This window comes from Pristiophorus japonicus, chromosome 1 (assembly GCF_044704955.1).
Source record: "Pristiophorus japonicus isolate sPriJap1 chromosome 1, sPriJap1.hap1, whole genome shotgun sequence".
Lineage (NCBI taxonomy): Eukaryota > Metazoa > Chordata > Chondrichthyes > Pristiophoridae > Pristiophorus > Pristiophorus japonicus.
In genome coordinates this window covers 201,948,234-201,948,649 of record NC_091977.1, presented here as the reverse complement: position 1 = coordinate 201,948,649, position 416 = coordinate 201,948,234, and the positions used below count along the sequence as shown (strand labels likewise).

General features: G+C 42.8%; 1 non-coding gene across 1 annotated transcript; it reads left to right on the top strand.

Moving 5' to 3' along the window:
- LOC139280003 (U6atac minor spliceosomal RNA) lies at positions 1-113 on the top strand. The gene has a single exon (XR_011596581.1). It is a non-coding gene; the product is annotated as a U6atac minor spliceosomal RNA (small nuclear RNA).
- Positions 114-416: the final 303 nt, after the last annotated feature.

The window sequence follows — 416 nt, the reverse complement described above, 5'->3', positions numbered from 1 at the left end:
ATGTTGTATGAAAGGAGAGAAGGTTAGCACTCCCCTTGATAAGGATGGAAGGGGCCCTAGTGGCCTTACAACACACAAATGGTTAAGGCATTGGCCTACGGCCACACTAGTCTGAAAACGCCCGATCTCGTCTGATCTCAGAAGCTAAGCAGAGTCAGGCCTGGTTAGTACTTGGATGGGAGACTGCCTGGGAATACCAGGTGCAGTAGGACACAGGTCGGGTGGCACGGTTTAATGTTTTATGTTTTGTAGGTAGACTCTAAAAGAGTTTCATGCACAAGGAAACCAAATTTTAATTTGATTTTACGTTTTAAAGTTTAATTTGTTTTAATTGCCGGTGCTTTTAGTGTCCCCCTCTCCTTTTATAGGGGGCACTGGAAAAAGGAAAAAATTTGATTTTAGTGCCCAAAAAAAAA